The sequence below is a fragment of the Bos indicus genome, chromosome 6 (assembly GCF_029378745.1).
Source record: "Bos indicus isolate NIAB-ARS_2022 breed Sahiwal x Tharparkar chromosome 6, NIAB-ARS_B.indTharparkar_mat_pri_1.0, whole genome shotgun sequence".
NCBI classification, from domain to species: Eukaryota; Metazoa; Chordata; class Mammalia; order Artiodactyla; family Bovidae; genus Bos; species Bos indicus.
This window is the reverse complement of record NC_091765.1, coordinates 78,379,267-78,405,377: the sequence shown is the minus strand read 5'-3', so window position 1 is coordinate 78,405,377 and position 26,111 is coordinate 78,379,267. Positions and strand designations below refer to the sequence as shown.

Below are 26,111 nucleotides of genomic sequence, written 5' to 3'. Positions count from 1 at the left end.
AAGAGGAACTAAAAAGCCTCTTGATGAAAGTGAAAGAGGAGAGGAAAAAGTTGGCTTAAAGTTCAACATTCAGAAAACGAAGATCATGGCATCCAGTCCCATCACTTCATGGGAAATAGATGGGGAAACAGTGGAAACAGTGTCAGACTTTATTTTGGGGGGCTCCAAAATCACTGCGGATGGTGACTGCAGACATGAAATTAAAAGACGCTTACTCCTTGGAAGGAAAGTTATGACCAACCTAGATAGCATATTGAAAAGCAGAGACATTACTTTGCCAACAAAGGTCCATCTAGTCAAGTCTATGGTTTTTCCAGTGGTCATGTATGGATGCGAGAGTTGGACTGTGAAGAAAGTTGAGTGCTGAAGAATTGATGCTTTTGAACTGAGGTGCTGAAGAAGACTCCTGAGAGTCCCTTGGATTGCAAGGAGATCCAACCCATCCACTCCAAAAGAGATCAGCTCTGGGTGTTCTTTGGAAGGAATGATGCTAAAGCTGAAACTCCAGTACTTGGCCACCTCATGCGAAGAGTGACTCATTGGAAAAGACTCTGATGCTGGGAAGGATTGGGAGCAGGAGGAGAAGGGGACAACAGAGAATGAGATGGCTGGATGGCATCACTGACTCGATGGACGTGATTTTGATTGAACCCTGGGAGTTGGTGATGGACAGGGAGGCCTGGCGTGCTGCGATTCATGAGGTTGCAAAGAGTCGGACACGACTGAGTGACTGAACTGAACTGACTGAAGTTTAAAATGATAATATATTTAAAGTGGATAATCTATGCTTAGATTTTAAAAACTCACCAGAATGTTAGAATGCAATTATTTACCAGCACTAAAGATGTCTTCAATTCCAAGGTAATATTAAAGTTTTGTGCTATTTCTCTGTATTACCTTTAAAAAAAGTAAAACTCAAATTACCTTGATCATAGAAGGGGAAATGATGTTCATGAGGATATGGTGCTGCAAGAAAGAAGTACAAGTCTCTTGGCAATTTCTGTGCTTCTATTGTGTTTGCTGAAAGCATGTATTCTGTCTATTTATTGTCTTATTCACAAGAGGGGAAAAGTCTGATATGTCCACTCTGGGATTATACAGTTTTCCCATTAATGGTGTGAGTTAGTCTAATATAGAGATGGATTATTAGTAAGCTTATTTAGCTTTACATCTAAATTTACCTTTTCCAGTTACTCATGAGACAAATGAGTGTGACATTTTGCTTTTTGTCTGACCTTAAGTCTCTCTCTCCACTGGTTCCAAACTTGAAAAAAAGAATAAACTGCGAAAAATGAAAATTCAGTGTGTTTGAATGTGAGATACATTCTACCTGAATTTTTCATCCTAGGAAATACATGAGAAATAACAATATTGAATCAGAAAAATATTTCACCTAAATAGTAAAAGGATATTTGCAAAGATAAACATTTCTGAGATCAATGATTGCCTTTATGATTATAGAAAAGTGTAAATTTACTACAAAACTTCTAACCTGGAGGTTCCAACTTCTAAAATGTTTCATGAATTATCTGTGGCAAATCTAATAATGAATCAGGAAGTAAGGAAGCTAGAGATTTATTTGTGTTTAAAAAATATATATATATATATATATACATCAAACAATGCCTTCCATGTTGACTTTTCTCTGCTTACCTGTTTCTGATACAGTATATACAATGGTATATGATTACATGAAATCAACTGAAGTAAGAATCAAGTTGAAAACTGCAGTGGAGTTTATAACCAAATACAGGCAACACATACGATTATCAAAGTCCCATTCAAGAAGATGTATTGGCAATAAATTTCTAACCCAAACTAGCCACTGAGTAAAAAACAGTGTGAACAAAGAAGAAAGCTTTCTTTTGTTGGTGATTAGATAAGGTAAAAATGTTTCCAAAAGGAACATGAAAAAACTTGCTGTCAAGAACCAAATGAAAAAAGTTAAGGTGAGCATATAAAGGTAAATAATTATAATAGGAACTAATTGTGGACTTTCCTAGTGGCCCAGTGGTTAAGAATTCACCCTGCAAGGCAGGGGACACAGGGTTGATCTTTGGTCTGGGAAGATTCTACATGCTGAGGGGCAACTAAGTCCATGTGCTATAGAGCCTACCCTCCACAGTAAGAGAAGCCACTACTATGAGACACCTGTGCTCCTCAACTAGAGAGTAGCCCCCACTCACTCCAACTAGAGAAATCCTGCTCACAGCAATGAAGACCCATTAGCCAAATAATAACCACAACAAATTTTTACTGACGTGTTGAGCTATTGTTGCCCAGCCCCAAGGCCGATGAAAGAGCTGGAAGACAGTGATAGAGATGTTGACAGCATGTGTGTGTGCTCAGTCTTGTCTTGACTCTTTGCAACCCCATGGACTATAGCCCACCAGGCTCTTCTGTCCTTGGGTTTCCCAGTCAAGAATACTGAAATGGGTTGCCATTTCTTTCTCCACGGGATCTTCCTGAAGCAGGGATCAAACCCATGTTTCCTGCATCTCCTGCATTGGCAGGTGGATTCCTTACTACTGAGACACCAGGGAAACCCTGGATGGCATACTAGACAGGGAATTTTACCTGTCCTCAGCAAAATATTCTGGAGTGATATCTTAGTATGGACAGCAAATAGACAGGATAGGCAGCCATCTTTGCTACTCTGAGCAGAAGGAGGCTATAATATGGCTCATCACAAGGACTTTCACTTTAATGAACTATCAGGTGAGCTGCATCTGCCCTAAGGATCAGAACAATCACTAGCTGGGGTTGAGGGCAAACATGTTCATGTCAGTAGGGTATACATGTAGTGTGGACTACTCGAGCGAGGGATATACAGAGAACAAGAACACAGCCATCTTGAGTGGCCTGACCAAACAGCATGCTAACTCTCTGCAAGGACATAATCATTGTCTCTTTCAAGTCTCATAATTCTATAGAAAAAAATTATAATGATTATTTCTACTCTACAAACAAGGATCCAAGGCTTAGGTAGCTGATGTAAGTAGCCCAAGACCATGAAACTAGCAAGAAGTTAAACCCAAATCCAAGTCAGTCCAGCTCCATATCCCAAGCCCAAGTTAAAATGTATAGCACTATAATAAAGAAAGAAAAGAAAGCCTAGATAAAAATAATTATATTTGTAAATGTTCAGTTAATGGCAGGTCACAATCTGAACACCACAAAATATAAACCAGAAAAATCTATATATATTATTTAGGAAGGTTTTAGTGTGTAATAAACATTAATGACACTCAGCCAATATTTTATTCCATAAGATGTGCTTACAGAAAAATTAAAGTATATGATAACCTAAGAGCTGATGATTTTCATGATCTTAAACATCTTCATCAAGGTTACCTGAATTAGTTGTTTCCATCTGAGTTGTCCAATCAGTTATTTTTCTTTTTTGAAAATTAATATGGTTGTGGTGGTTGTTTAGTTGCTAAGTCATGTCTGACTCTTGCGACCCCATGGATTGTAGCCCCCCAGGCTCCTCTGTCCTTGGGATTTTCCAGGCAAGAATACTGAAGTGGATTTCCATTCCCTTCTCTGGAAATTAATATAAATGAGTCGTATCTGTAAAATTTTAAAATATTAGAAATACATTGTCAATAGACACATTATGCCATCCTCCATGTATAAAACTGGAACTATTGACCTGAATTATTAGGATCTAAATCTTAAACTGATTTTTCCATTAATGAAAATGAATTTGCAATGATTGACACACTGTCAAGATTACTTTTATAATTAAATATATATACATATATATTAAATATATGTATAGCAGTTGTTGGGGATTCTGCCAGAATGTTAAAAGGTTAACTTAGGAAGCTAAAAGAGTAAAAGATACTTGAATAAAATCAATTTTTATACACCTGGTCCTGACTTTTTACCAGATTAGAACCATGTTTTAATTTTTAATCTGCATTCAAATGACCTGAGGATCTTGTTAAATGCAAATCCAAATTTCATAAGAGACACCGTGCAGCAGAGATTCTAAATTTCTGACAAGCTCCCTGGTAATACCAGCGCTATTATTCCACCAACCACGTTTTGAGTGGTAAGGAGTTAGGGAATGCAGCCTCCGATTAAATATAAGAGATACTACTAAATTGTTGTCCAGCAACTCTTTCCTCCAAATATTCCCTTTTCTCTCTAGCAACCCTGGTACAGTGGAAACCATCAAGATTCTCTTTGATTCACACCCCAGGAGTGAGCTCATAACTCAGCCAATCAGTTCCTTGTCAAATATTGAGAACTGAGACCCAGAGAGAGCCAATTTAGTCTTTCTCAATTACCTCATGACTTTACATAAATTCCAGAGCAAATGCTGGTGTCATTTTCTACCGAGAGGATGGGCAAGACAAAAACTGTCTTTCAATGAAGGAGAAAAATAAAGCATGATGTTCAGAGAAAGATAGACATAAGAGGCACCAAGGGATTAACTTAATGTATTCTTTAGTGTGTTCCCATTCTAATTTCTATCCCCGAGGCCCAAATACACAGCTGTCCTAACAAATTAGCTTTTTGCTCAAGCTGAGAAAGTTTCCGTTTCATACAACCTAAGGACTGCTAACTTTATACTCTGAGGTGTAATGTACTTTATCATTATACATCTAAAAGCACATGAGCTTGGGAGTCATAATCATAGTTGCCTCATTTATATGTAGTGCTGGAAGTCTGTGCTAAGTAGGCACAAGTATGTATATAGCAATATATATTACATGCACACTGTTGTAATGAATATTTGCATCAAATATATTATTTCAGTACATCTGCTGCTTTATATTTGGTTCTAAATAAATAAAGATAGCAATCATTAAACTTAAAGATGTGCAATGATAGAAAAATCTATTAAGTGATATATAAGACTGAATATTATATCTTTGTAAGCTAGGCAAACTGCTTTTTAAAAATGTGTGTTTCAGCTTTCAGAAGCTCAGTAGTTAATTACGATGATGAAAAATCTTACGTTAAATACATGTTGATTGCGAACAAAGGCACCAGAATGGAATTTTCCTTCAGATAAAGGTATTTTAAACTACTCTGGTGCTTAGATTATTATTCACAGTATCTATTCATATTTAACTGCTTAAAAGTTTAGCCTGATTAAGCAAAACATTTACAAATAAGCAATGCCATAAAAACATCTCCACATTTTGGACTCGAGCCAAATCAACTTTCTGTAAACATTCAATGATGAATTCTATAATTGAATAGCTAATAAACCCATCCAACCTTAATCTTAAACTGAATTCACACCTATATAACAATCAGATCATTTCAGTAACACAGGTATTATAGAGCTGTAACAAACTGGGATCTGAAGGAAAGAACAAACGTCCTATTTCTCAAGTGTTTAGACTAACTGAAGTGCAAACTCAAAGCATGGTTGTTAATCCTAAACACAACCAATAACATTGTTTAAATAAATCAGCAAAATTAAATTTCCAGAGCCAATCTATAACATAGAATTGACTTTGTGAAGTAGTAACTCAGACTGCTCCCAAGGTGACTTTGAGGCCAAAAATTCATACTGTACAGCTAATATATTAAAATGTGTCATAAATTTACGGTAAAGATGATGGAGATTTCTAGTGCTACTAGGGATTTGAAAGAAACAAATGAAAATCTTCTCTAGAGGGGAAAAGCTTCATTTTAGGGCTCAGAATTCTCATGGATAATTTCCCCCTAAAACATAAGTAGTTCTAACGGAGTGTGGCTGAGAGTATTCTATAACTAATGTAAGATGCCAAACAAAAGATTCAAAAAGATTCAAAGTGTAGGGTTTACAGAATAAATTAAAGAAATCCATACAAAGAAATATTTTAATGAAACTTCAGACAGCAAGTAAAAAGATAAAAATATTACAATTAGAGGAAAAAGGTTCTTTTCAAAGGAATAAACACTAGATAGTTTACTTCTTAATAATAAAAATAGAAACCAGGAGATAGAGTTCTTTCAATTTTTCAAAAAAACAGATCACACCAAATATCACAGACAATCAAAAAGAGAAAATCCTCCAAAATCATTCTACTATTCATGGATATGCCGGATATTAAACCCAGAAAAATATATTATCAGAAAAGAAAATTCCAGAACTGTTTCACTCATTAATGTAGATGCAATATCGTAAATGAGAGAAGGCAATGGCACCCCACTCCAGTACTGTTGCCCGGAAAATCCCATGGATGGAGGAGCCTGGTGGGCTGCAGTCCATGGGGTCGTGAAGAGTCGGACATGACTGAGTGACTTCACTTTCACTTTCCACTTTCATGCATTGGAGAAGGAAATGGCAACCCACTCCAGTGTTCTTGCCTGGAGAATCCCATGGACGGAGAAGCCTGGTAGGCTGCAGTCCATGGGGTCGCACAGAGTCGGACACGACTGAAGCGACTTAGCAGCAGCAGCGATATCCTAAATAGAATATTAGCAAATGGAATCCAAATGTATTTTTCAAATAATATCTGTTGGCCAAAAAGATATACCAGTTATGGGAGATTAGGTCAATATTTTCAGTCATACATTTAATTCAACACATTAACAGGTTATAGGGGGGAAACGTGATCATCTATTTAGATTGAAAAAAGTGTTTAATAAAATCCAATACACATCATAATGAATATTATTAGTAAGCAAGAATTTATAGCAGAACATCCTGAATCTTATAAAGAGAACAGATCTAAGATAAATACCATCCTGAAATATTAGAATAGTTTTCTTTATAATCAGGACTAAGACAAGTACACAAAGTACCAATACTTTTATGAAACATTGATTTGAAGTCTTAAGCAAGTGTAATAAGAAAAAGAATGAGACATCAAATGTAAAATAGGAAATATATTAACAGTAATAAACATTTTGAAAATACAATGAGATACCATAATTTACAATACTATATCAATAATCTTTTTAAATGTTTAAGACTGCTAACGGAAATTTTTAAAGCTTTATAAACAGGTGTTTGTTAACAACTAAATATATGGAGTAATATATCATGTCTGTGGTCGAAAGACTGATATTTGGAAATAATATATCTCCTGATAAAGATTATATCCAGTACAATTCCAATGTACACCAAGGTTATTCATGAAACATAATCTGATCCTAAAACTTTATGTGGAGGACTGAAAGGCCAGTAAGAGCCAGAGAACAGAGTGAAAGGCACTGTCCAGAAAGTTATCAGTAATTATTATAGAGCTACAATAAGTGAGAAGTGTAAACTTGTACAAGGATAAACAAAATATTAATAACAACTGAAATAGAAAACTAAGAAACATAGCCACACATGTTGATACATGACAGAGGTTAAATTTCAGATTAGTTGGGAAAGGAAAATGTTTAGGGAAAAATGACTATCCATATGGAAAAAAGATAAAATTTGAATCGACTTCATTCCATGTATAAACATAGAATGCAAAAATTTAAGGACTTAAATGTCAAAAATGAAATGTTTTAAGTGTCTGGTAGAAGAACCTATTTTAAAAGATTTTAGATTTAGGGCCATGAAAATTTCTAAAAAATGCCTTTAGGGACTTCCCTAGCGGTCCAGTGGTTAACAATCTGCCGTCCAATGCTGGGTACAGGGGCTCCATCTCTGGTCGTGAGCTAACATTCCACATGCCTTGTGGAAACTAAGCCTGCCGTGCCTCAACTAGAGAGCCGCCAGCTGCAAACTATGGAGCCCGCTGCGCTGTGGGCCACAACGAGAGTCAAGCCAGCCAGCTGCAAGGAAGAGTCCACGGGGCTAAAAGGGAGAGCTCGGCTGCCATAACTAAGACCCAACAACACAGTGGAAACTAAATAAATACATGTATTTTTTTAAATAAATAAAATACCTCTAGAGAGGAAGATTGTCTGGCACGCCCACTCAGAGCTTGTCCAGAGCCCAGACCCTGCTTGTGGCTGAGACGTTGACCCCGCCCGGCCTCTGCCTTGAATCCCACTTCCCCTCCGCCCCGCCCCACCCCCACTGCGTGGAGGTATGCCAGGTGCAACAAGGTTCACAGCTCTGTGACCACGTTCCTGCTGCAGTTTTTGCAGTTTGAGGTAGATGCCCTAAACGGTTTAGTAGTCAAACCACACAGGCTACTCACACGGGAAGGGCCAAGAGCTAAACTCAGAAGAGCTCCAGGAGCTATAAGACGGGCTAAAGCTGAACAAGGTGAACCAGTATGACTACATGCTCCCAGTTACACAAAAGGCTTGTTCTTCCTGGCCATGGTGGTGGGCATCGTGCAGAGCTGAAGCAGCAGAACTCCAGGCTTGTGTGCACAAGAGACCCCGAGATGGGACACACGTGGAACGGAGAAGGTCCATGTGCCACCCTGGGGATCTCCCTGTTTACATAGAGAAGTCGTGCAAGTTGCAGACATCATCACCCCCAACTAGTCTGAGGCTGAGTTGCTGGGTGGGATAAAGCCAGGTAAAAGCCTTAGTGGTGATAGATATGCTGCACTCAGTGGGCACTGACAGGGTGATCATCACCAGCTCAGACCTGTGGTCCCCAACAATCTCAAGGTGGCCTGCAAGAAGACTCCATTGGCCATGCCCCATGTTCCACAGCTGACCATCAAAAAATGTGCAAAAGCCACTTTGGGGAAGGACTGAAACACAGCCTGGCCCAGTTGGAGCTGAGGATGATCCAGAGCAAGAAGGACATAGAGAACCCAGAAATCGTCATCCAGGCCAAGGTGCTGTGAGGGACGTGTGAACCCACCTCCTTAACGTCCGACTTTAGGTATCTCATTTTTGTCCATGTGAGAAATGTAACTTTGCCTTAGAGCTATGACTGAAACTTGATATATATTTATATATATCAGATCAGATCAGATCAGATCAGTCGCTCAGTCATGTCTGACTCTTTGCGACCCCATGAATTGCAGCACGCCAGGCCTCCCTGTCCATCACCAACTACCGGAGTTCACCCAGACTCACATCCATCGAGTCAGTGATGCCATCCAGCCATCTCATCCTCTGTCGTCCCCTTCTCCTCTTGCCCCCAATCCCTCCCAGCATCAGAGTCTTTTCCAATGAGTCAGCTCTTCGCATAAGGTGGCCAAAATACTGGAGTTTCAGCTTTAGCATCATTCCTTCCAAAGAAATCCCAGGGCTGATCTCCTTCAGAATGGACTGGTTGGATCTCCTTGCATTACAAGGGACTCTCAAGAGTCTTCTCCAACACCACAGTTCAAAAGCATCAATTCTTCGGCGCTCAGCCATCTTCACAGTCCAACTCTCACATCCATACATGACCACAGGAAAAACCATAGCCTTGACTAGACGAACCTTTGTTGGCAAAGTAATGTCTCTGCTTTTGAACATGCTATCTAGGTTGGTCATAACTTTGCTTCCAAGGAGTAAGCATCTTTTAATTTCATGGCTGCAGTCACCATCTGAACACAACATGCTTCCCCCACCTCCGCCCAGGGAAAACCAGCTCTGTGTTCATGTTTCTGGGGCTTCTTCCTTAAGGCCCTGGCTGGCTTGGAGTACGTGGTATATTCAAGTCCAACTAGAGTATGGGATCCGGAGTCAAGGGTTAGTGTTCATGTCCAGAAAAATGATGCTAAATATCTTTAATCTTGTTCTGCCCTCACCTGTGTTCCCACTTCAGAACTTTTTGCCTCTTCCTTTATGGCAGGTAGGACCCTGGGCGGAGGTGGGGGAAGCATGTTGTGTTCAGAGTCTCCACTTCTATTTACTGTGTGGACCAGTTCCTGTAAGCTCAGAAGCACAGATGTGCCAGTCACTTTGGCTGGGACCAGACCCCAAAAATCTGTACATCTCACGTGAGTAGGGTCCTGCCTTGTCAATCAGAGTGTCTCTAAGGGACACCCTGGGTGACAGACAGAGGCTGGTGCACTGCTGTCTGAGGGTGCCTGTGGGAAGACCAGTGCCTTGGACTCCTTTTAGAAAACACCCTATTTATGGTAGAACAGGTCAAGGTATGTTTGCCACCTACTGCTGGTGACAAATGTGTCGTGTCACCCTGTGGGTGTGCAGGTACAGAAGGCAGAGCAGGCTCCTGCCCTGATCTCCCACCTTGGTGTGTTTAACCCCACTGGCCAGTTATCTTGCTCCCTGGCCTCCACTGCCCCAGCAGTTTTGCATCGGGTATCAGCCAGGTACCAGGAAGCTTGAGGATTCTAGAAACCCACTGCAGCCCTGCCCCTCCCTACAAGGCGGAGCTTCACAGGAGCAGCCTGTCAGACTCCTTGGTTGCTGCGGCAGCAAAGGCGAGCATGCAGGCCCTAACACCAGTCCAGTCCTCCACTGCTATGGTGACATCCCTGGCCCCGCTTTGCCCAGAATTCTGAGGACCCCCCAGTGTGGATGAGGCAGGGCTGCCCGTGCTCAACATCCACCCTGACTCTGGGGGTTGCTGAGGTGTGCATCTCCTGGGAGCCTGAGGCTGACGGGAAACAGAGAGGCTTCAAAAAGTGGGTCCCTGGGAATACAGGCTCTCCTAGAGCAGCCCTTGTCCCCGCCTCCAGACCCGCACCTATCTGTGGCTGTGCCCGGTCTCCCAGACGCTTACCTTCTCAGTACTGAGTTCTCTGCTTTGTTGAAAATGCCCCCAAATGAAGTCTGGCTGGTCTCCTCTGGACTCTGCAGCCTTTTCCATCTCCCCCACTCTGCTCCTGTTCTGAACATCCTAACTCTCAGAAGTTAGTGCCTGTAAGCAGAGTCAGAGGTCCTCTGGTCCCTGCAGGGGCCAGCGGGTCAGGGTATGTGTCCCTGTCATGTCCTTACAGGGTCCGCTGGCCCAGGAGGAGGAGGAAAGCCTGGTGGGGGACAGCCCTCAGCAGAACGGTCAAGGGACCAGCCACAGTCCCACAGGGACTTGGGCCCCTACAGAGCCTTTAATGGAGAACACTGTCACTGCCAAGTAGAGCTGGGGCGATGGCCACACTGCCAGCCAGTGGGAAATCTAATTTTTCTTTTCTTTCCTGTTTTTTTTTTTTTTAAACCTCTGGACAGAAAGTTATTATTATAAATTATTTTAATAATTATTATTATAAATAAAATAATTATTTTAAGATGAGAGATATATTAGTCCTGAATTGTTAGCTTAATAATAACGTATAGAATTCAAACCTTCTCCTGAAGACCTTGAAGATAGATTACAAAATATGTTCCTTTTTTTTTTAACTAAACTAGTTTTGAATCATTGCCAAGTCCTGCAAAGGTAGCCAGGTTAGTCTGCACTGTTTTTGCAACATGTCAGTAGTGGTAAAAATGGAAAATAAACATAAAACCTTTAGAAAAAAAGAGTTGACCATAAATAAATAAAAAAACATAAATCTAACTACATCAAAACTGAGAACGTATTTATCAAAAGATGTTTTAAAGTAAATCAAAATGTTGCAAAGTGGGAGAAAATATTTGCAATATACTTAATGAAGTACTAAGATGTTACATATAAAAAGACTTTCACAAAGTAAAATATGAAAATATTTTAAATGATAAAATAAATGGTCAAAATGGATGGAAAATTTTCAAAAAAAAAATTCACATGACCAATAAAAATATTAGCAGTGGACATGGAAATGCAGGAAAAAGTTTGCAGTGAAATACTTTTATATATACTATGTGACAAAAATAAAATAAATAATAGACAGAAATACAGATTTTGTAAGAATCCAGGGGCTTATTTAATTTGGGATTCTCTAAGAAAAAGATATAAAGAATAACTAATAACAAATCTGGTATAAAATTTAATATTTATTTAGAATGAAAAATCATAACAAATTATGTTTTAAGAGCTGGCAAAAACCACAAGTGGGCTTCCCACCTGACGCTAGTGGTAAAACTTGCCTGCCAATGCAGGAGACTTAAGAGAAGTGGGTTAGATCCCCTGGAGGAAGACATGGTAACTCACTCCAGTATTCTTCCCTGGAGAATCCCATGGACAGAAAGGCCTAATGGGCTGTTGTCTATAGGGTCACCGAGAGTCAGACACAAATGAAGTGACTTAGCACACACACATCACAAATACCATAAGCCAAAACAAACAAATGAACTTTAAAAGTCTCCTTTTGGACATATCTTTATATGTCCTAAACTTTTTGGCTGAATATTTTGTATTGCTTTTCTTTTCTTTTTTTTTTTTTTAATTTTATTTTATTTTTAAATTTTACATAATTGTATTAGTTTTGCCAAACATCAAAATGAATCCATCACAGGTATACATAGAATAAAGATTTTGGGAAATTTTTAGTGAACAGAAAGAAAAACAATTCCAATTTTTTAAGCGTGATTGAAGTTTGTTTCTAATATTGGTAAAGTAGAAAAGTTTCAATTTTATGGCTTATCATTAGTAATATCATTTAGACTTTTTTTTTTGGTGGTGGTTGTTAAAATTAGGAAAACCTGTTTGTTTTATATATGAGCTGTGAGGTTTCAGAGCCTTTAAAATCTTCTTGTAAAGGGGAATACATTAAAGAATTATGTATTCATTAATCAAATTACTTACAGACTCATTGTGTGGCATATTTTATGGTATATTCATCAATGTTAGTATTTTGGGTCACATCAGCAGGAAACCTTTCTTTTTTTAGCATGAGCCATACAGCTGCAACTTAAAAGACAAATGCATCAAATATACTAAGATGTGCTCCCACGTGTTGAGATGCATAAAACAAGGGTGGACACGCTAGTGTACTTATTTACAGCATGTTTATAGGTTTGTACCCTACTGAACACTGAATTCTGTTATGTAAGGTACTTTTTTAAAAAGTGTGTATTTATAATTGTACATGTAAATTATTGGATATGTACCAGACAGGACACAGCTTCTGTTTTGAGTAAGCACCAAGAAGGACGACATCTTATACTTAAAATTTGATTGGAAGATTTTTTTTTTTAATAAGTAAGTTCCTACATTCATGTTTTGCCAAACATTTTTCTCCTCCACTTCACATATATCTTTGTTGCTATGGACTGTAGGAAAGTTCATATGGCAGTGCAGCCTCAGGGCCATAAGTTCTGTGTGGTGAAGCCAGGTAAGACTATACCATATGTGGCTGGAGAACTCTTAGAAGGCATTCCCACACCAACAAGACAAACAAGAATTAAAAATCCAAGAAAGTAACTCTATAAACCACATAAACAAAATTCTCTACTCCCGAAATACTTATCTCCTTAGCTGAATTCCCCAAAGTTCCATGGCCATGCTACTGACATTGACCAGTTAGGGAAGTATGACTGCAGAAAAACTGAGTGGAAAAAAGTAACAATCAGTCAATTACAGTCAAAAAACCTTTTACTGAAAATTTAATCAAAACATAAGGTAAATGAATACATTGTTTAAGGACTTTCAAAGGGCTTTGTGACTGATAGGAGAAAGGTCTAGAATTGGAAAATAGATACTTGAAAAAAAAGAATTCTTAAAAAGTTATAATTCACCATATTCTTAAGAAAGAAAGTGGATGCAGTTGAATAAATAATACAAAATAGACTTTATGTCAAAAAGTATAGCTAGTTATTGAAGAGAATAAGTATAATTTTCCAGAAAAATATAATCTGATAGACAGAGTCCCTAAAAAACTATGGACGGAGGTTCATGACATTGTACAGGAGGCAGTTATCAAGTCGATCCCCAAGAAAAAGAAATGCAAAAAGGCAAAATGGTTGTCTGAGGAGGCCTTATAAATAGCTGTGAAATGAAGAGAAGTGAAAGGCAAAGGAGAAAAGGAAAGATATACCCATTTGAATGCAGAGTTCCAAAGAATAGCAAGGAAAGATAAGAAAGCCTTCCTCAATGATCAGTGCAAAGAAATAGAGGAAAACAACAGAATAGGAGAGGCTAGAGATGTTTTCAAGAAAATTAGAGATACCAAGGGAACATTTCAGGCCAAGATGGGCACAATAAAGTTCAGAAATGGTTTGGACCTAAAAGAAGCAGAAGATATTAAGAAGACGTGGCCAAGAATATACAGAAGAACTACACAAAAAAGATCTTCCTGACCCAGATAACCATGATGGTGTGATCACTCACCTAAAGCCAGACATCCTGGAATGTGAAGTCAAGTGGGCCTTAGAAAGCATCACTACAAACAAAGCTAGTGGAGGTGATGGAATTCCAGTTGAGCTATTTCAAATCCTGAAAGACGATGCTGTGAAAGTGCTGCACTCAATATGCCAGCAAATTTGGAAAACTCAGCAGTGGTCACAGGACTGGAAAAGGCCAGTTTTCATTCCAATCCCAAAGAAAGGCAATGGCAAAGAATGCTCAAACTACTGCACAGTTGCACTCATCTCACACACAGGAAGCGCGGTCAAGAGGAGCTACCCCATGCCCAAGGTCAGGGGCATCAACTGAAAGTGCCAGGCTGCAATGGCACAGGAGTGGCCGAGAGGAGCTACCCCACGTCTGAGGGAGAGGCAGCAGCCAAGAGGAGCTACCCCATGTCTGAGGTCAGGGACGGCGGCCAAGAGGAGCAACCCCACGTCCAAGGAGCGGCGGCTGCACGGGCACAGGAGGGCCCAGAGGAGCTACTCCATGTTCAAGGTCAGGAGGGGTGACTCGTCCAAGGTAAGGAGCAGCGGCTGCACTTTGCTGGGGCAGCCATGAAGAGATACCCCACATCCAAGGTAAGAGAAACCCAAGTAAGATGGTAGGTACTGTGAGAGGGCATCTGAGGGCAGACATACTGAAAACATAACCACATAAAACTAGCCAATCTGATCACACAGACCACCGTCTTGTCTAACTCAATGAAACTAATCCACGCTGTGTGAGGCAACCCAAGACAGATGGGTCATGGTGGAGAGGTCTGACAGAATGTGGTCCACTGGAGAAGGAAATGGCAAACCACTTCAGTATTCTTGCCTTGAGAACACCATGAACAGTATGAAAAGGCAAAATGATAGGATACTGAAAGAGGAACTCCCCAGGTCGATGCCAATATACTACTGGAGATCAATGGAGAAATAACACCAGAAAGAATGAAGGGATGGAGCCAAAACAAAAACAATACCCAGTTGTGGATGTGACTGGTGATAGAAGCAAGGTCTGATGCTGTAAAGAGCAATATTGCATAGGAACCTAGAATGTCAGGTCCATGAATCAAGGAAAATAGGAAGTGGTCAAACAGGAGATGGCAAGAGTGAACGTTGACATTCTAGGAATCAGCGAACTAAATGGACTGGAATGGGTGACTTTAAATCAGATGACCATTATATCTACTACTGTGGGCAGGAATTCCTTAGAAGAAATGGAGTAGCTATCATGGTCAACAAAAGAGTCCGAAATGCAGTATTTGGATGCAATCTCAAAAATGACAGAATGATCTCTGTTCATTTCCAAGGCAAACCATTCAATATCACAGTAATCCAACCCTATGCCCCAACCAGTAATGCTGAAGAACCTCAAGTTCAACGGTTCTGTGAAGACCTACAAGACCTTTTAGAACTAACACCCAAAAAAGATGTCCTTTTCATTATAGGGGACTGGAATGCAAAAGTAGGAAGTCAAGAAACACCTGGAGTAATAGGCAAATTTGGCCTTGGAGTACGGAATGAAGCAGGGCAAACGCTAATAGAGTTTTGCCAAGAGAACACCTTGGTCATAGCAAACACCCTCTTCTAACAACCCAAGAGAAGACTCTACACATGAACATCATTAGATGGTCAACACCGAAATCAGATTGATTATATTCTTTGCAGCCAAAGATGGAGAAGCTCTATACAGTTAACAAAAACAAGACTGGGAGCTGACTGTGGCTCAGATCATGAACTCTTTATTGCCAAATTCAGACTTAAATTGAAGAAAGTAGGGGAAACCACTAGACCATTCAGTTCAGTTCAGTTCAGTCACTCAGTCGTGTCCAACTCTTTGCGACCCCATGAATTGCAGCACACCAGGCCTCCCTGTCCATCAAGAGCTCCCGGAGTTCACCCAAACTCCAGCCATCTTATCCTCTGTCATCCCCTTCTCCTCCTGCCCCCAGTCCTTCCCAGCATCAGAGTCTTTTCCAATGAGTCAACTCTATGACCTAAATCAAATCGCTTATGATTATACAGTGGAAGTGAGAAATAGATTTAAGGGACTAGATCTGATAAAGTGCCTGATGAACTATGGATGGAGGTTTGTGATATTGTACAGGAGACAGGGCTCAAGACCATCCCCATGGAAAAGAAATGCAAAAAAGTAAAATGGCTGTCTCAGGAGGCCTTACAAATAGCTGTGAAAAGAAGAGAAGCAAAAAGCAAGGGGAGAAAAGAGAAGATCTTCCCATTTGAATGCAGATTTCCAAAGAATAGCAAGAAGAGTTAAGAAAGCCTTCCTCAGGGATCAATGCAAAGAAATAGAGGAAAACAGCAGAATGGAAAAGACTAGAGATCTCTTCAAGAAAATTAGAGATATCAAAGGAACATTTCATGCAAAGATTGGCTAGATAAAGGACAGAAATGGTATGGACCTAACAGAAGCAGATTTTAAGAAGAGGTGGCAAGAATACACAGAAGAACTGTACAAAAGAGATCTTCACGACCCAGATAATGACGATGGCGTGATCACTCAACTAAAGCCAGATATCCTGGAATGTGAAGTCAAGTGGGCCTTAGAAAGCATCACTATGAACAAAGCTCATGGAGGTGATGGAATTCCAGTGGAGCTATTTCAAATCCTGAAAGATGATGCTGTGAAAGTGCTGCATTCAATATGCCAGCAAATTTGGAAAACTCAGCAGTGGCCACAGGACTGGAAAAGGCCAGTTTTCATTCCAATCCCAAAGAAAGGCAATGCCAAAGAATGCTCAAACTACCGCATGATTGCCCTCGTCTCACAGGATGGTAAAGTAATGCTTAAAATTCTCCAAGCCAGGCTTCAGCAATACGTGAACTGTGAACTTCCAGATGTTCAAGCTGGTTTTAGAAAAAACAGAGGAACCAGAGATAAAATTGCCAACATCCACTGGATCAATGAAAAAGCAAGAGTGTTCCAGAAAAACATCTATTCTGCTTCATTGACTATGCCAAAGCCTTTGACTGTGTGGATCACAATAAACTGTGAAAAATTCTGAAGGAGATAGGAATACCAGACCACCTGACCTGCCTCTTGAGAAACCTGTAGGCAGGTCAGGAGGCAATAGTTAGAACTGGACATGGAACAACAGACTGGTTCCAAATAGGAAAAGGAGTACGTCAAGGCTGTATATTGTCACCCTGCTTATTTAACTTCTATGCAGAGTACATCATGAGAAATGCTAGTCTGGAGAAAGCACAAGCTGGAATCAAGATTGCTGGGAGAAATATCAATCACCTCAGATATGCAGATGACACCACCCTTAGGTCAGAAAGTGAAGAGGAACTAAAAAGCCTGTTGATGAAAGTGAAAGAGGAGAGTGAAAAAGTTGGCTTAAAGCACAACATTCAGAAAACGAAGCTCATGGCATCTGGTCCCAATACTTCATGGGAAATAGATGGGGAAACACTGAAAACAGTGGCTGACTTAATTTTTCTGAGCTCCAAAATCACTGCAGATGGTGATTGCAGCCATAAAATTAAAAGACGCTTACTCCTTTAAAGAAAAGTTATGACCAACTTAGATAGCATATTAAAAAGAAGAGATATTACTTTGCCAAAAAACGTCCATTTAGTCAAGGTTATGGTTTTTCCAGTGGTCATGTATGGATGTGAAATTTGGAGTAATAAAGAATAAAATAAAGAAATAAAAAAATAAAAAAAATAAAGAAAGGTGAGTGCTGAAGAATTGATGCTTTTGAACTGTGGTGTTGGAGAAGGCTCTTTAAAGTCCTTTGAACTGAAAGGAGATCCAACCAGTCCATATTAAAGGAAATCAGTCCTCTATATTCATTGGAAGTACTGTTTGTGAAGCTGAAACTCCATTACTTTGGCCACCTGATGAAGAACTGACTCTTTGAAAAGACCCTGATGCTGGCAATGATTGAAGGTGGGAGGAGAAGGGGACAAAAGAGGATCAGATGGTTGGATGGCATCACTGACTCAATGGACATGAGTTTGAGTAAGCTCAGGGAGATGGTGATGGTCAAGGAAGCCTTGCATGCTGCAGTCTATGGGGTCACAAAGAGTTGGGCATGACTGAGTGACTGAACTGAACTGATGGTTAGTTATTGAAGACAATAAGTATAATTTTCCAGAGAAACATAATCCTTTAATTTTAATGAATTTTTAATATTCAGGCAAAAACAAAAACTTACAATGTAATTAGAAAAAATAGACACATAATGAGACAAGTACAATTTTCTTATAAACTTCTATGGGATGTAATTCACATAACATAAAATTCACTTGTCTGAAATATAGTTTTTAATGTTCACAGAATTGTGCAAATAAAATCACTAATTTCAAGATCTTTTTTTTTATTCACACTTCAAAGAAACTCCATACACATTAGCAGTCACCACAAAATTTCTCTTTCCTTAAGCCTTTGGCAGTTAATAACCACTCTCTCTATGGATTCACAAATTCTGGAGATTTCATTTAAATGAAAATACAATATTTGGTCTTTTGTAACTGGCTTCTTTTACATAGCATGATATTTTTGAGGTTCATCCAGGTTTTAGCATGTACCAATACTTCATTCCTTTTTATAAGTGAATAATATTCCATTGTATGAATATACCACATTTTGTTCAACCATTTATGTTAGTGGAATTTGGTTTGTTTCCATTTTTTGACTCTTACAAACAATGCTGCTATGAAAATGTGTGTGTAATTTTGTGTATGGTCATGTTTCCATGCTCTTTGGTACATCCTTAGAACCACTGCCACATATAGTAGCCTTTGTTTATTTAGTCTTTTGGGGGAACTGCCAAACTACCATCCTTTGCACCTGCACATTTTACAATTTCACAAGCAGTGTTTAATTGTTTTAATTTGTCGACATCCTTGCCAGAACTTGTTATTGTGTGTCTTTTTTTGTTTCAGTCATTCTAGTGCTTGTGAAGGGGCATCTCATGGTAGTTTTGTCTTTCCCTAATGGCTAAAGCTGAAACTCCAGTACTTTGGCCACCTCATGTGAAGAGTTGACTCATTGGAAAAGACTCTGATGCCGGGAGGGATTGGGGGCAGGAGGAGCAGGGGATGACAGAGGATGAGATGGCTGGATGGCATCACTGACTCAATGGACGTGAGTCTGAGTGAACTCCGGGAGTTGGTGATGGATAGGGAGGCCTGGTGTGCTGTGATTCATGGGGTCACAAAGAGTCAGACACGACTGAGCGACTGATCTGATCTGAATGGCTAGGGATACTAGCCTCTCTTTTCATGTTTTCATGTGTTTATTTACTACTTGTATATCTTCTATGGAGAAATGTCTTTTAAATTTTTACCTATTATTTAATTACATTATTTAACCTCTTCTTATTGAGTTGTGATTCTTTTTTAATATATTTAGGATACAAATTCCTTATGACTTGCAAATATTTCCTTCCATTCTGCAGGCTGTTTTTTCACTTCTTTGGTGGTACTAAAGCACAAACTTTTTTTTAAGAAGCCTAAGTTATCTATTTTCTCTTTTGTTATTTGTGCTTTGAGCATTATAACTAAGAAACCATTTACTAATGCAAGGTCATGAAAACTGGCTTCTGTGTTTTCTTCTAAGAGTTTCATATATTGAACTTTTAAATTTAGATCTTGATTCATTTTTAGTTAGTTTTTATGTATGATGTGAGGTAGACATCTGGATGTCTCATTGCTCCAGCACCCCCAATGACTCAGTGGGTAAAGAATCCACCTGCCAATGCAAGAGACACAGGAGACACAGGTTTGATCCCTAGGTCAGGAATATCCCATGGAAGAGGAAAATGGCAACCCACTTCAGTGTTCTTGCCTGGAAAATCCCATGAACAGAGGAGCCTAGAGGGCTACAGTCACAAATAATCAGAAATGATTGAGCAACTAAACATATGCACACATTTATAGAAAGACTTCTGTTCTTCCCACCAATCCTCCCCACAAATGAATTGATTTGGCACCCTTGTCAAAATCAATTGACAGCAAATAAAGGTTTATTTCTGGAGCTTAAATTCTATTCCATTGATATGGATTATGTCAATCCTTATGCAACTATCCTATTGTCTTGATAACTAGCTGCAAGTCAGGAAGTTTAAATTCTTCAACATTTTTAACATGTGTTTTGGTCATCTGGTTGTGTGTGTGCTAAGTTGCTTGTTGTGTCTGACCCTTTGTGAGCCCATGGACTGTAGCCCACCAGGCTCCTCTGTCCATGGGATTTACCAGGCAAGAATACTGGAGTGGGTTTCCCATTTCCTCCTCCAGAGGCTCCTCTCAACTCAGGGATCTAACCCAGGTCTCTTGTGTCTCCTGCATTGGCAGGCAGATTCTTTACCACTAGCACCATCTGGGAAGTACAACTTATTGAACAGATATTCATTTGATAAAGTGACTTAAACGACAAAATGGAGTGAGTTCAAGGCTATGAAAAAGTTCATTTGGATAGGCAAAGGAACCTGAGTATTATGTTTATCTGTTTAGCTTTATTAATTAAATTCATTTCCTATAAAATGTTTTAAAGTTTTATTTTTTTAATCTCATCACTGATTGAATACAAAAGTAACCCTTTTCAAATATATATATTTGTTTGACTCAGGTTTCATTCCCTCTCAGAGTTTAAAAGAGTGGATTATGTAATCCCTGCTTGATATTTATTGGAACAGATACCAAATTTGCCCTGAGAGCTCCATTGTATAATTGTTTTCTATCATCACATCTCTTGTACCAAGAGCCAGGCTAGATATACAGGGTCATCTGAAACCATTTAAAAAATTATTTTATTTTAATGAAGATGGTCCCTTAGTTAAATGAATGTGTCTTTTGTGCTGCACAGTGACTTCCTCCCCAAAGCATTCCATTCACCTAGGAATAAAGACACCTGACATGTCTTCGTCCTAAAGGTAGCACTCATGAATCTGGGCATGAGCACCACAAATTCAATTCTATTAAAAGTAATGAAGTAGGAATGACAGCACAATTATCTGCAAATGGTTTGTGTCTGTTCAGGTTTTTTCACAGTTCAGGCTAATAACTGCTGCAGGCTTATAAAATTTCTGTGCAGCAAAGTCTTACTATAGGATATATATCTGAACTTTAACTCATAGTCGGCTTTTACTTATTTTTTTCAAACAGATACCCTAAGTCCTACCTAGATGATGATTTTGGTCTCAGAATTAGTCACCAGAAATGTAGTAGAGAGTGTCCAGCTCACAATATTTAGAGAGAGTTTAAAAATAAACACATTTTTCTGTTTATAATGTAGTGATGGCAGTTATGGAGTTGGAGATAGTTGTTTTACTGGTTGTATGACCTGAGCCAAGTTACTTAGATTCTCTGTGCCCTGGTTTTGTCAAATTAATATGGGGGAATAGTGATCACCTAACTCTTAAGGCTATTAGTAACCTAATGTGAATACTAAAAGAGATAAACTTATACAAAATTTAGTTCACCACTGGCCATGCAGTAAGTCATTAAATACCTGTTAAGTTTATCAGTAATAGCAAAACTAAAGAATATATTGACAAAACTTTATTCTAAGAATATCTAGATTTAATTTTATTGATAATAATTTGTAAATTATTTCTTTTCTTCTATTACTGTGTTACACAGACAAGTCAGGGTAGCAGAATCAGTACAGAGAGGATAGTTGTAAGCAGACTTCTAAGATGATCTGTAGTAACGCCTGCCTCCTGTTATTTATATCATTTTATGATCCCCTTTACTTGTATGTGGGGTGAACCTAATAGTCTACTTCTAATGATTTGAACCCAACAAAGGCCATGGGATGGTACTACCAAGACTAGATTCAAATCTGTCTGCCATTTGCTGACACACCTTTCTCTTGTCTTCTTGCTTGATAGTTCTGATGAAGCAAGGTGCCCTGTTTTGAGTTGCACTATAGAGAGGTCCAAGTGGCAAGGAATTGAAAGCAGCCACTGACTAAAAGCCGTGAGATAATAAACATTGTTGTCTTTAGGCAATCCAGGGTAATATTTTATGCAGCTATAAATAACTAATATAAGGAGGAAGGATTTGAAACCTTTTGAGGTTTTTGAGCCATGTTTTCCAATAGCTTAGACAATCTTTAAAGGAGAATTAAGGAACATGAATTAGGGTCTTTAGGTATAAACTCTAAAGAGGCTGTTTTGTAGAAGAGATTATACTTATTCTGTTATTTTTAAAATATAAAGCTTGCTTCTGTTTTTTTAAGTATTCTGCTCTCATAAAAATGATTCCAAACAAAAATTATTTTAGAAACTGTCTCTGTGCCCAACTGATGTATTTATGATATTTAAAATGACTACTTCTTTGGTTTTAAAAGATTTTATAAAGATTTATATATAATTTTTCTGGAGGGAAATTGGCAATAAAAAAGGATTACAATAGGATATTAAGCAATAACCTCTCAAGCTCAAAAACAAAATAATTTATCTTTGTAGCATTAGCAGTTAACACAGAATCCGGCACATAGTACACACGACAGAGTTGTTTTTCTTGCTGAGTGAATTGAATTTTTTAAAAACAAGAACTATGTATATAGAGTATAAATTTTGGAGTCAGGCAGATTTTATTTCAAATGCTGCCTCTGCCCACCCTGAGCTATGTATCCTCAGGCAAGCCTTTTACTTCCTTAAAAAGCAAAAATTACAATTAAGTTTCACATAATGGAAAGAAACATTAAGGAAAAAATGTTTAGAGGAACATAGTCCTTATAGATTAAAATATGCTGTGTAGATAATTTTACATTATGCCTTATATGTTGTAATAATTTTACAATTTATTAATTGGATTTTAATAGAAAAAAGAGTAGGCAGGCATGTCAGTGAATTAGAATTAAATGCTCATTAATTAATCCAAATAGAGTTCTGCAGTTTGAGAATAATACATGTGGAATTTCAAACCATGGAAGAAAACAAAATATTTGGATAATAAGGTTTAAACAACAAAATTATCCGTGAAAAACAAATGACATGGAACACTTAAGACAATATGGATTACTACATTAAAATTCTCTAAATGATTTAACCAATTTATTGATATATTAAATTAATAAACCAGTACAAACAAGACCAGGCAGCCCTGTTAGAAATACATTCAAAGGATATGTAAAACATTAGTTCACAGGAAATAAACATGATTGTCTGGTATATCTATGAATACAGCCCAACACCCCTTCTTCATAAATTGCATTCATGAAAGGAAACATAATACAGTGATCTACAACTGTTCATTTGATAGACTGCCAAAGATGAAAAACAATAATATCTAATGTTAGCCATGGGATGGGGAAAGAAACTCTCATAAACTATATATGAGAGTACAAGGACTAAGAATTTGTTAAGGGAAATTTGTCCCACCCGTCAAAATTAAAAATCCATGTACCATCTTTGCTAGAATATTATGAAATGATGGTTGTAGTGGTGCAATGTTGGACCTTCCAAAATCCCATTATAAAAAGAGATGCAGAAACTGCATAGTAAAACCCCAAACCTCACAGCTAGCAGCTACAATAAAATTGACAAAGTATTTCCATGGACTCCAAAATACTAGCAGATGGGAGTAGATCACCAATAATTATAAACTACAATTCATAGCATTCATTAAAGGGATGAAAATTAAGCAAAAGGGAATCTGAATGATCTGAAAGGAGGAGAACTCCAGAATTACAAAAGATTTTTACCAGAAAGCACAGGAGCTAAAAGTGGGGGAGTTGTTGTACATTCCAATTCTTGGGTGCACAAGTTCCATGGTAAGTTCTGACAGGATGGAGCAGTATGGTCTCTATGAACATTCAAAACTAACCAGGCAAAGCTACCATCTAGAACAAAGTCCCACAGTGAGAAGGAAGTTTGGGGAATAGATTCCAAGTGAGCAAGACAGGGACAAGGTAAGAAAAGTGAAGGTCTGAGTAAAAATAGAAGGGTGCCAGATCAGAAGAGTTCAGAAAATCATATTTCTCATAACACTTTATGGCAATGAGAAGGACCCCTGAAACTACTAAGCTAAAACAAAAATTCTGATCCACCTCTCCTTTCTAAAAGTTTAGGAAAACTAATTTCAGATAAAAATGGGACACAGACAGGGATTGGTTTGAAACTCATACAAAACTTTTGGAAGTAAGGAAAGAATGTGGAGCAGAACTTCCCACAGACATTAAAGCAGGACAGATATGCTCCAAAAAGATAAAAATTATAACCTAAAATTTTAAAATAAAGTGGAATAAATAATAAAATGATAAGTTGTGAAAGAACAATATATATTAGGATTTTAAAAGTTCAGACAAGGTGATTGAACTTAAAACAATAGAAATAAAAATTTATTCAGTAATAAAAATAATTATAAAGAATATCTGAGCTACTAAACTTAATAGATAACTTCTTAAAAGAAATACAAAGAAAAAAGGAAAATTGTAAAAACAAAAAGTGAAGAAAGCAATAAGAAATTAAGGAAAACACAGATAAAGATGTGGGTAAATGAGTTTCAATATATCTTTAATTGTAATCCCTAAAGAAGAAAACAGTGGAATGAAATAGAGGTAAGCTGTAATAGATGTCCTCAACAAAAACAAAATCAATTCCAAGAAATGAAAAAAAAAAAAAATGCCAAGAGTTATAATTCAGGAAAACTATCTGAAAATACAAGCCATATTGAAAAGAAATGCATACTGAAAAACTTGACCCAGGATGGCCACCCTTGAAGACATATTTTAATAACATCATAGAAATTTTAAGAAAAAAAAAGTCCTGTGAATATTAAGTCAAAACGACCAAGCTACATATGAGTAAAGAAGACCCGATTGTCACCTAATTGTCAATAGCAGCATTTTATGCCAAAAGACAAAGGAGTGGTATATTCATCATATTTCAGATACTCAAGAAAAGCAAATTTGACTCTGTTTTTCTTGCCAAATTTTTTAGTATAAAAGTCACAGTTCAGCTTCTTAAATCTTCTTTGAACTCAGTTCTAATGCACATGCCCCTTCCTGAGAAATCCATTAGGGAAATAAGCCTCAGATAATGAAAATGACTGCACATATATTGACATGAATATTGATGTCATTATCAATGGCTACTCATACTATATATAGAGAGACAAACAGATATGATTTACTTCCTGATGATGAAAGAAAAGAGTGAAACATCACCTATGAAGTAATCTTTTTTAAATCACTGTACATGAATCTACTCAAGCTTCTGGATCCAACACTCATTGTAGAAGAAGTGCAGAGAGTGGAGGAAACTAGTAAAAGACATCATAGTGATGCATCAAGTAAAACCTTGATTGTTGCAAACAAATAACAAAGCAAACAAACAAAAAACAAAATTTATTTTTTTTAATCAAGGGGGAAAAAATGGCTTAAAGACCTAATCAGCCTTAGTGAGTGACTTATCTGATTCTTGATTCCAAAACATGTAAAACAATTGGCTGCTGCTGCTGCTAAATCGCTTAGTCATGTCCGACTCTGTGTGACCCCTAAGACGGCAGCCCACCAGGCTCCCCCGTCCCTGGGATTCTCCAGGCAAGAACACTGGAGTGGGTTGCCATTTCCTTCTCCAATGCATGGAAGTGAAAAGTGAAAGTGAATTTGCTCAGTCGTGTCCGACTCTGAGCGACCCCATAGACTGCAGCCTACCAGGCTCTTCTGTCCATGGGATTTTCTAAGCAAGAGTACTGGAGTGGGGTGCCATTGCCTTCTCCAAACAATTGGCAGTTGAATATATAAACACTGACTAGGTATTCGAGAATTTTAAAAGAATTATTCTTTTATTTTAAGGCATGTAAATGATATCACAATTATGTCTAAATGAAACAGTAATCTCTTAAAGAGACATATATGTATGGATATAATTGCATGATTTGCTTCATGAAAAGGAAAGTAAATCACAAAAATTATTTCAAAATAAAATGGGAAGGAAGGAGATGGATAGAGATATAGATGAACACACTGGCCAATGCTTGATGATAGTGGAGGTTGGGAAGTACTTGGGGGTTTATGTTTATCTATTATAACACATTTAAAACAGCACACATCTTTGACTTGGCAATTTTGGTTCTAGGAGTTTATCTATAGATACATTAATATAGTGTAAAGATTATGTGTAAAA

General features: G+C 38.1%; 1 pseudogene; it reads left to right on the top strand.

The window, feature by feature from the left end:
• The first annotated feature begins 1,907 nt into the window (after positions 1 to 1,907).
• LOC109560033 (pyridoxal kinase pseudogene) lies at positions 1,908 to 8,702 on the top strand (annotated as a pseudogene).
• Positions 8,703 to 26,111: the final 17,409 nt, after the last annotated feature.